The sequence below is a fragment of the Castor canadensis genome, chromosome 6 (genome assembly GCF_047511655.1).
Source record: "Castor canadensis chromosome 6, mCasCan1.hap1v2, whole genome shotgun sequence".
Lineage (NCBI taxonomy): Eukaryota > Metazoa > Chordata > Mammalia > Rodentia > Castoridae > Castor > Castor canadensis.
The window spans coordinates 145239366-145249708 of NC_133391.1; the positions used below are offsets into that span (position 1 = coordinate 145239366).

The window sequence follows — 10343 nt, forward strand, 5'->3', positions numbered from 1 at the left end:
GGGCGTCCCTCCCTGCGGCTTGGTGGTGTCGGGTGAGTCGGTACCGACGGAGGGAGGGGGGGAGGGCGGGGGGAAGGAGCCCTGTGTGTGTCTCTCTCTCGTTCCGTCTCTCCCTCTCAGAACAAAATGCCGACCGGAAGTGCAGCTGCAGGAATGACTCCCTCCGCCGGCGCCAAACACTAACAACCACCCCCTCTTCCCCACTCCACTTCCGCCACCGCCGCCGCCGCCGCCGCCACTCGGGCTCCCTTCCCGGCCTCGCCGCACTGCCCAGCAGCCAGCGGTGGCCGGCAGCCTGGCGGCGACAGCTCTGCTCTACGCCTCTCGCCTGCTCCGGGCGGCTGTGATACGTATGTCGCCGATCCTGCGGGGCGGAATTCGGCCCCACTCGGGTTTTTCCCCGGAGGCCGGCCGCAACCGGGCCCGCGTTCCGTGGCGGTCGTGTGCGTGCGTGCGGGCGCCCAGGCCCACGCCGCCTCGACTCAAGCCGCGTTTGGCGCCCTGGCCCGCTCGCCGTCATCAGGTCTAGGGAGCCGATCTGCGGGAGGCCGCCCCGAGGACGCCCGCGATTCGACGGCGCATTTCTCAAGGGTGTCCCTGCAGCCGGGTGGATGGATATGTCGTACTCCTTTCCTTTAAAGAGCCCGGACTTTATTCCCGTCTGTGTGCTGTTTCTGCGGAGTAAGAACACAGCCCTTGGAGGTGAAGACCCTGGACTGGATTGAGTTGCAGTCGTGTTTGAGATGCGTTCATTTCTGGAAGGACGCGGGCGCGGCTGGACTTGGTTTTGTGGCGGCGGTTCGGTTCCTCCCTGACAGCGCGGAGGAGCCTGTAGGCGCCGCTGTGCGAGCGGGAACCGTGCGAGGCGGGGTGGGCGGCGGGCGCAGGCCGGCTGGCCCAAGTGACGCCCGCTGGACACCCGCCGGAGGCGCCCCGCTCGTCGTTCGCCTCTTGTAGGTCGAGCGTGGTTGTGCGTGCACTGGTGGTCACTCGTTTAAAACCCCAGGTGACTATATCGCTGCACAGCCTCTGTAGTTTGCGTAGTTGAAAAGGGCTGCTTTCCAGGTAAAGGTGCAGTAAGGTGTGCGGATTTCACTCAGACTGGAGTCCGTTAGTAATGACTTCATTCGGGTCAACCTTGATTGCAGTGTGTCTGTGCATATATGCAGGTGCTGAAAATATGGGAACACCTGGAGATCACCAAGGGGACTGAGGTCTCGTCACTCCGCTCTAGAACCTGAAGGGGTGGGCAGTAGAGCCTTGACCTTTGCCGGTCTCCGCGCCGAGAGGACGCGGCCACCCGCCTTGACGCCCTGGCCACCGCAGCTCTGCCCTTGCTGCCCTCCCCTGGCTCTTTACAAAATACTGTGGTGCGCGCTCTCATTTCGAGGGTTTTGTGCTTCCATGGCCACTGTGTAAGCGGCAGGCCTGCCGGCGACGTTCGGTGGGTGACTTCGTCGGATAGCTCTCTCTCTGTCCCCAGTAGGAGGTGAGCCCCTGAAGGATAAGAGGGCTCACTCCCTTTCCCGGCGTTCTGTACAGCAGGTAAAGTAATACCACAAATAGATGCTCCCGGCAGCCCCCCTCATTTCTGGTCTCTATCCTTGAATTCGACCCAGCATACATACTGCAGAACTTTTATTAAAGATGGGGACAACTGGAAAAACATGCAGGGGAAATGCTTTTAGAGCTCTGGAAAAAGAGCACTTGTAGACATCCAGAAGCCACAAGCCAGTGGTGATTGCGTTGCTCTTGGGTTTGTGAACGGGCTACTCAGACCACGCAGTAGTGGTCATCAGACCATATCCATAGTGGAGTAAGTCACCTTGCTCTGGGTGTCACAAAAGTGCTTTCTTCATGCTGTCTGCCCTGCGTCTTGAAAAACACATGCAATTTTGACTGGACTAAGGCCTGAGGACTTGGTTGGCTCGGCCCAAGTCCAGCAGTACAGGAAAAGTTCGTTCAGTAAGTATTTATTGGACACAAAATATCTGCCAGGCACAGCGATTGAAACGTGCGAGCTTCTGAGGCAAGCAGGCCTTACATAAAGGACCACATATGGCTACTTTAGTTGCTCCTTAATTATGCTGTCAAGCAAAGCAAAAGCCAGAGAGATTTATTTTCAGTTTTCTTCTGAAGAAAAGGTTCAGTGAAAGCTGAGGTCAGGCCTAGTGTGGATATTTAATTCACTTAGTTTGCTATTTTTTTTAAACATGTATTTACCTTATGATAGCACTTGGTATACCAGTAAATTAACTGAAAATAATTTTGAAACCAAAAGGTCGGAATTTTTTTTTCTAGTGGCTGGAAAAGTAGACCTTTTATATTAAAATAAGTATACCACTAAACTAGAAGCTGTGCAATGAAGCTTTGCCTGTGCTTTGACGGTTTTTCATATTTACTGAATTTTTGGACAGGAAAAGGCAGTCTTCATAAGTATTTTATAACCATTAATACAATTAATGCAACATTGTTTAGTAAATCAAATAGTCTGTACATTATAGGTTTGGCTAGTATTTTCACTAGCTTCAAAATATTAATACTTCAACTTGCTTATGGAAGCATAGTTACCTTCCTGTATACTTTCTTAAATGTTACTGGTAAAGTAGTAATTTTGCATGCTTGGGTAACTGCAGCTGAGCTATTCTATGGTGGAAAGTCCTGGCATAGATGAAAGCATTTAATTTAAAATGTAAATATTTTTTACTTTCCCTCATATACATACTGGAGACTTATTAGGTGCTAATTAACATTATGTTAGATATGTGATATAAAATGGTGAATGAAAGCACATAAGGTCACTGCCTTTGAGGGTTTTAACTTATATATGGTTTATACTAATTTTTTTCAGATGATAGATTAAAGAATTTCAGTGCTTACCAATATTTTTCTATATTAAATCAATCAGTAATTTGCTTGCCTAAATTTAAGATTTTTGTTTGTTTGTTTCTGAGGTATAGGCTCTCACTACCTAGCCCAAGCTGGCCTTGAACCATTGATCCTCCTGCTTCACCCTACCTGTGCTGGGATTACAAGTATGAATCACCATGCTGGCTCCAAGTTGAGATCTTATCTAGAACCGATTATTTTAATAGTGGTTGTTTAATTGATTTCATTGTCTTTCTTTTTTTGGGGGGCGTGGGGGTTAATAATGTCTTCTCCAACATCACCAGTTTGTTTTGCGCTTAACATTTTTAAATCTTTCATGTCTAAAATCAGTCGACTTTTTGTAGTCTTACATTTCATTGCTATTTTTTTTACACGTATTTACCTTATGATAGCATTTGGTATACCAGTAAATGAATTGAAAATGATTTTGAAAACAAAATAAATGTCAATTTTAGTTTGAAGGGTAACCCAAAACACTTTTAATCTGACCTACTCTAGCCTCTCTTTGCTTTAAGGAATGAATTGCATGACTCAGTTTTGTTTGCTGAGAATATTCCTAGATATTCTCATCTGCATTTTTGATTAGTGAATTGCAGAAGATTTAGTAAAACATTTTTAAATGGGTTTTAAGTATTATCTGTATTGAATAGTATTACCCAAAAATTGGTACAACTGACAAATTATGAATTATTTTTGAAGAATTATTATTTGAATAATAATTATTATTTTGGAGAATCTTTGTCTTCAAGATAAGTACAATTTACCATAAAATTATAGGAATAAAAATATTTAGAAAATCATCTTCTTACTGCCAGTTATCCTTTGTTAGTTACTACATATCTATAATAGGAGCAAAAATTTAAAAGGCAAAAAGAAATGTGTAAAAGACAAATGTATGTATGTTTTGTAGCTTATTTTAGGCTTAAATATTATTTCATATTTAGGAAAACTAAATAACTTAGGATAACTTAAGAAACTTTGGTGAAGAGTTAAAGATGCTAATTTTGAAGGTAGAATTACAAAATTATCAGATAACTCAACATTCTACAAATATGTACCTATTACACATTTTTAAAGTAAGTACTCAAGTCAAATTTGTGATGAAGTTTGTTCAATGTACTTTATCCATTTTTGTTAACATTATAGAAATAAAATTTTTCCTTGCGAATGCCTTTTATTCATCTTGGCCTATTCAGGTCTTCAAAAATAAGCTTTGTCCTTTAAGTCCTTCTCACCTATAAAAAACTTTTCTCTAAGTTTATAGATTTTATTACCCATGCCCTCAGTTTATAATCCTGTGACCTAAATATGGTTTTATTTTTTGTGTTTGTCTGTGCCTTATGTTTCTAAACCAAAGTGACAGCTACAGGTTAAATTACAAGTTTCGCTGAGCAATGACAAGGATAGGATCCTCAAGGAAATGCATTTCTGGAATATGATTTCAATATAAAGTTATTTAAGGTAATAAATGTTCATGAAATCCTAATCTTCATGGTATATACACACATACTAGATGTGAACCAGAGTGGTAAACTATACATGTATTCGAATACTGAACGAGACAAGAGTTTAAAATAATTTTATCTATGAAGGAAGTATCAAAGTTTATTAAAAACTTAAAGCATCTACAGTAGCTATTAAGAGAGGCTTATAATGTTTATTTTAACTGCTCTTTCTCATGGGTTACCTTATAGTCAAAAATATCTGCTGTAGACCAATGTTTAAAATTCTTGGTCAGTACATTCTAAATCATGAAGTTAATTTAGTATGGGTTGTGCCTAGCATTTTTAAAATTTAAAATATTTTTAAAAAAAACAAAATTGAACAATATGTTATAGATGGTAAAAGTGTGTGTTTTAAAATAAACATTTTGTATGTGTGCTGGGTTGCCTTGTCTTCCTGTGGGTTATAGGTTAAAAAAAAAAAAGGTGAGCCTTTTTTTAAAAATATGCAGTTTAGTTTTTCCCTTATTGCCTCCTTAGAAAATGGGAAAAAGGAATGTTAGAAATTATTGATGCCTATGAAATAGTGACTTTTAGAGGTGACACTTGAATTTTTTAGGATTTTGCTACTGGTTTCAGAAAAGTGATGTAACAGTAAAGAGTAGGAAATAAGGTATACTGTTGGCAAAAATGTCCTATATAGTTAAATTTGTCAAGGGGAATTACTGTGTAGGGGATCTACATTTGGTATGTTTAAATCTGTGGCCATTGGTCTATTATGCACATTTTCTAATTTAACATTTCTAATACAACAAAATAATAAGTGTGAAGCAAATGATGTTTGTTTCTGTCTTTCTTTCCAGCTTCTCTTAAATTTTAAAGCAAGTAAATGCTTGTTATTAGTCATAGGAGAGCACAGCAAATTACTATCTTTTACAGAGGAATTATAATAACAAGTTTCTCCTTAAAAAAAATCATAAAAACCTGTACCCCCAAAAAAGTAACACTTCTAAAAAGGTTTTTCTCCATAACATAAGTAAATATTTTCCTGTTTTGTTTTTTTGTAAGTAATTAATTTCTTAAATAGTTAACTCTCATTTGTTCAACCCAATGTGTTTAAATAAATGCACTTAAAATTGTGTGTAGAATTTTAAAAGAGGGGAAACTTAAAGAATTGTGTGCAGAGTTAAAAAGAAACTTTATTGTATGATGGAATGAGAAATCTATCCGAAAAAGTACAAAGTTTATGTTATACTGAAATATTTTAATAAAATTCAAGTATTTTATTAGTGTATCTCCTTATTTGCTATGTGTAGATTTCACTATTGTAATGAGAAGTCTATTTAAGAAAGCATTAGAATTCTTGCTGTTCATAGCACTGAGGTTGAGACAGAAGGATGTTAAGTATGAGGCCAGACTAGGCTATTTTAGGGAGACCCTATCTCAAATAACAAAACAACCAAAAACCAAAGTTTTGTTTTTTAGACATGTAATGCTGGGTCCCTTTCACTGATGGATACATGAGTCCTGGATTGGATAAAACCTTGGCTAAACACAAACTTTACAAAAGAATTAACATAATCTTGAATTTAATTATTGAACCAAAGCTATTCACCCCTAAATTTTCACCAATGTAATACCCTATTAACACTAAGAATTATATTGCTAACCAGCAGGGGGAGCAAAGTTGGTCTTGAAATGTAAGAGTATAAGGGAAGACCACATGACTTCCTGTTTTGAATTTAACTGTTGTAGCAGCTGTTCTCTCTTTTTTTTTTAGGTTGTCTACCAAAAAGCAAGCAGAAAGAGTGAAAGACTATCACATCAAATGTGGATAGGGTGACAATTTTAACTGTCAAAATTACTTTGTACGAAGCAAATTGAAAAAAATACACTTGATCAAATTAGGAACAACCCAGGGAAGAATATTTGGCATATAAGAAAATTCTTTTAAAAACGAGATGTTAAAAACTGAGCAAGCTACAACAAAATTAGAGATAAGGGCAAAATAGTTTCTGCTGGGTATTGAGTGGGGGAGCGGGAGGGGGTGGAGTGGGTGGTAAGGGAGGTGGTGGGGGCAGGGGGGAGAAATGAACCAAGCCTTGTATGCACATATGAATAATAAAAGAAAAATGAAAAAAAAAATAAATAAAAAATAAAAACTGAGCAAGTAAAATATACAAACATAAGATACTGGTTTTCTTTCCGCTACTGGTGGTAAAATGTGGACTGGAACAAAGCAGAAAGTTTATCATCCATTAAACAAGAGTAAATTAAAATAGAAATATAAAAGAAAAGTCAGTATTATAATCTAAGATAGAACAACAGAAAACAATAACTTAGAGCCATGATGAATTATTACCCAGATGTAACTGAACATTTCTTAGTAAGTCTGTGTTTAAAGTTGAAGTTGGGTTCTAAATAGGTACATTTGTATAAATGAGACTTAGTTTTTGTGAAATTTATATGCACGTGACAAAGGATAAATTTTAGTAGAAAGTTATTACACTGAAATAATTAATATAAAGTGCTTTTTCACTGTAAAAATAGAATAGAATTGCTTCCACTATCTTTTATAAGCACAACAAAGGATGCAATACCTGTTTTGTGAAGAAATAATAGCTAAAAGATAATTGTACTCTCAGCTTATTTAATATCTTCTAGGAGCCTCAAAATGCCTGATAAATGGGTGCATGTTGGATGAATAGATATGATCTATTTACTATTATTTCAAGTAGAACTATAAGAGCTGGATATTAGCTAACTGAATCAAAATAAAATATTTAAAGATCCAAACATTTATTAAATAAAAAACCAAATATGATAGCCTAGCCACTGATCCATTGCAAGGCTGTAGAAATAATGCCTGAAACAGAACAATGGATTCAGGCAAGTTTTAGCCATATATACTTTTATTTGTATGTATTCATTCAAAAAAATGCATTTCTTGACCACTTACTATTTCCATTGGACATGAAGCATATGTTCATTATGAACTAGACAAAATTCTTAAATCTTGTTAAAAGATTTTAATTTCGCTGATAGAGAAACAGTCCACAAATTTAAAATGCAATGACTAAGAAAATGGTACTTAAAAGCAAACCATTGAGTAGAAAGTATTAGAGGTAAACTGTAAACCTCTTGAAGATCAGTTCTTTTGTAAGACTCTGTAACAAGAAACTTTAAAGCAAAGAAAATAGCTCATACCTTGTCTTATTCCAGAGAAAGGAACGGTGACAGGAAAAGCATCAAGAAAATGACTTCCAGTGAGATTAGAGAATATCTATCCCTAAAAAATAAAGTACAAAAGTCAGAAATTTATACACACACAGATTGTTTAAACATTGTTCTTTAGACATCTGAAATATTTTCTGTTTGAAAAAAGCAGCACCCAAACCCAAATTTCTTCAGCAGTCATGTTTCCAATTTGTCAACTTGTCTTCCACTGTTGAATTCTGTACTAGTTCTAAAGCACTTCTCTGATGTACCTTATTTTTTTAATTCTAATGTCAACATTCATTAGCTTTCTCCAATACATTCAGATGATTCCTCATGAACATATCTAGGCAAACTGTTTATGTTATTAATTTAGAAAAGGTGTAGTACTTTGACAGTGCTTTCTGTATGCAAAGGTATTTTTAAAAAATTATTGCACATCTTACAGATTTTCTGTAAAAAAAATTTTGGATGTCGAGTTTGGCTAGGAATTTAGAATTGATAAGGCCTTATGTTTAATCTTATGTTTACAATAAATCTATAGTATTGCTGTAAGAACATCATAGTTGTGAAAGTTGGTTCTTTAAGGGGTATTCAGAAAACTAGTTTCAAAACTATTCTAACCAACTTTTCTATATGAAAAGAGTTAAGTAGCTAAGTGCTGGTGGCTCACACCTGTAATCCTACCTACTTGGGAACTTGAGATCAGCAGAATCACAATTCAGGGCCAGCCTAGGCAAATAATTCAAGAGCCCCCATCTTCAAAGTAACCAGAGCAAAATGTACTGGAGGTGTGTGCAAAGCGGTAGAGTGCCTGCTTTGCAATTGCAAAACCCTGAATTTAAATCCCAGTCCACCAAAAAAAAAAAAAAAAGTTAACTGTACCTCTGAATAAACAAATGTCTAATTCTCTATTTTTTTTGGAATATTATTGTGTTAAAACTAAGAATATTAAAAGAGTATGTGCTTATTAGAGAAATGTTGAATTCATATATACAATATATAAAGTTGTTCTTTATGTAAGAATATATAAACCAAGAATGGTGGTACATATCTGTAATCCTAGCACTTGTAAGGCTGAGGCTGGAGGATCATGAGTTTCAAACCAGCCTGAGCTACCTGTTGAGACTCTGTCTCAAAAAAGAAAAAAAAAGGACAACAATCTTATTACTTGAAACTATAAATCCTTCATTCTACAAGTATGTCCCAGGCTGGGGTATAGCTCAAGTGGTAGAGTGCCTGCCTAGGATGTGCAAGATCCTGAGTTCAAACCACAGTTCTGCCAAAAAAACCCAAAAACAATGCCCAGCACCTGTATACCATAAACAGTGAATTTAAAATGACTAATTTGGCCCTCTCCTCACAACTCAGAAGATCATACCAAATACAGCCGTTCTGAAGAGGGGAAGGAACATATAAAAAGCATAGGTGCATTAGAAAGTTTATTTAATAATTTGAAAATCAGTTTGGATATAGTGCAGATTAGATGAGGAGGCTGGGTCTGGCGCTACAGTCCAAAAACTTAAGATTTTTTCCTCATACAGGTAAATACATAAAATTTGCATTTTAGAGTAAACTCAGCAAATTAATATTAAAAAGAAGTATTTTCTACATTACCAAAAAAAGATACTTAAAATGTGTTGAACCTGAATATTTCATGTAATTTAGAAACGTTTCCAGCTGTTTAAAATGTTTGTACTTTTCTTGACATAGTACTTTTTCATCTGAACTCTTGATATAGCTATATTTCTTTTTTAAGTTTCAATTAAAACAAAGAAACTTAGGCAACTGAATGATAGAATAGAAGGTGAAGGAGGATGGAGAAAGATGAATTAATAAGAAAACTAGTGTCATTGTTCAAATGAGATATGAAGGCTAAACTATGAAAGCAGGGCTTAAGAGGGGACATACATTTGAAAGTAAAACAGAATTAAAGACAAATCAATGAATATGTATGGTAAGAGAAAGGGCAGGGGAGTCAAGTATTATAGACAATTCGGCTTGATTCTCTAGATGGACAATGGTGCCATTAAGTAAGATAAAGAAATAGGACAGAGTGTAAACTAGAGCAGAAAGGAGTAAAAGTAAATTGGGTGTTGAGTAAGTTAAATTTGAGATGCATGATGACTCTCAGAGATGCCTGGTTAGGTAGCTGGAAATACTTGTGGATAGTCAGGAAACAGTTTTGTCATATAGGTAATAACTGAAACCACAGAGTTGAACCCAGAGAAAGTCTATCAGAAAGAGCAAAGAATTTTAAGAAAAACTAAGAAAAATACAAGTTACCAAAGTTAATAACCCACAAACTTTTTTTCCTTAAACCATTATCGAGAAAAACTTTTTGCTACAAGACATATTTTGTGAAATAGAATAGATGTTAGGATCTAAAATCGGTAACTTATGAAATCTTATATTTTCTATCCTAGGAGTTATTCATTGTGTCATTTGCATTGTACTTGAAAATGGGAGACCAAGAAAACAGAAAATGATTTCCTAAGAGAGTAAGAGAAAGAGCTAATGACGTTTAATTTTTAAGCAGCAAATTCTTCTTAACTAATACTTTCAATGCAGATCTATACGGTTTATTTACAGCTTCCAAACTTTTCAAGTAGTTTTTGTCTATTTTTAGCCCCAAGGTGCACTCCAAACCAATCCACACAACTACCTGGTAATTCTTGCTGCTTTACTTTTATCATTCCTTAACCCTTGTTTCTCTTACTAACAGTCCTCTCATAATAACTATCCAGTCACCATTGGTTTCCACTGCCCCCACACATTGTGATTCCTTTAAATCAA

At 37.0% G+C, this 10343-nt stretch overlaps 1 long non-coding RNA gene across 1 annotated transcript; it reads left to right on the forward strand.

Annotated features, from left to right (window-relative positions):
- Positions 1–64: 64 nt before the first annotated feature.
- On the forward strand, positions 65–5617 carry LOC141424214 (uncharacterized). The gene is made up of 2 exons (XR_012449190.1): positions 65–1965; positions 2955–5617. It is a non-coding gene; the product is annotated as an uncharacterized lncRNA (long non-coding RNA).
- Positions 5618–10343: the final 4726 nt, after the last annotated feature.